Genomic DNA, 329 nt, shown 5'->3' with positions numbered 1-329 from the left:
GCAGCCTTCTGATTGGCACACTGAAGATTGAGCAATAAAAACCACCCTGTGATGGGGTGTGGGAGTGCAATACTAGAGGGGCATAGGCTAAAGGTGAGAGGGGAACGATTAAAATAGGGACTTGAGGGGCAACCTTTTCAGAGAGAGGGTGCTGTGGACATGGAACGAGCTGCCAGAGGAAGTGGTGGAGGCGGGTACAATTATAACATTTAAAAGACATTTGGACGGATACATGAATGGGAAGGTTTTAGAGGGACATGGGCCAAATGCAGGCAAGGGCAACTGGTACAGTTTTGGAAATCTGGTCGGCATGGACAGGTTGGGCCAAA

The sequence above is a fragment of the Chiloscyllium plagiosum genome, unplaced genomic scaffold (assembly GCF_004010195.1).
Source record: "Chiloscyllium plagiosum isolate BGI_BamShark_2017 unplaced genomic scaffold, ASM401019v2 scaf_3836, whole genome shotgun sequence".
NCBI classification, from domain to species: Eukaryota; Metazoa; Chordata; class Chondrichthyes; order Orectolobiformes; family Hemiscylliidae; genus Chiloscyllium; species Chiloscyllium plagiosum.
The sequence above is the reverse complement of the archived record's forward strand: the minus strand, read 5'-3'. Positions refer to the sequence as shown.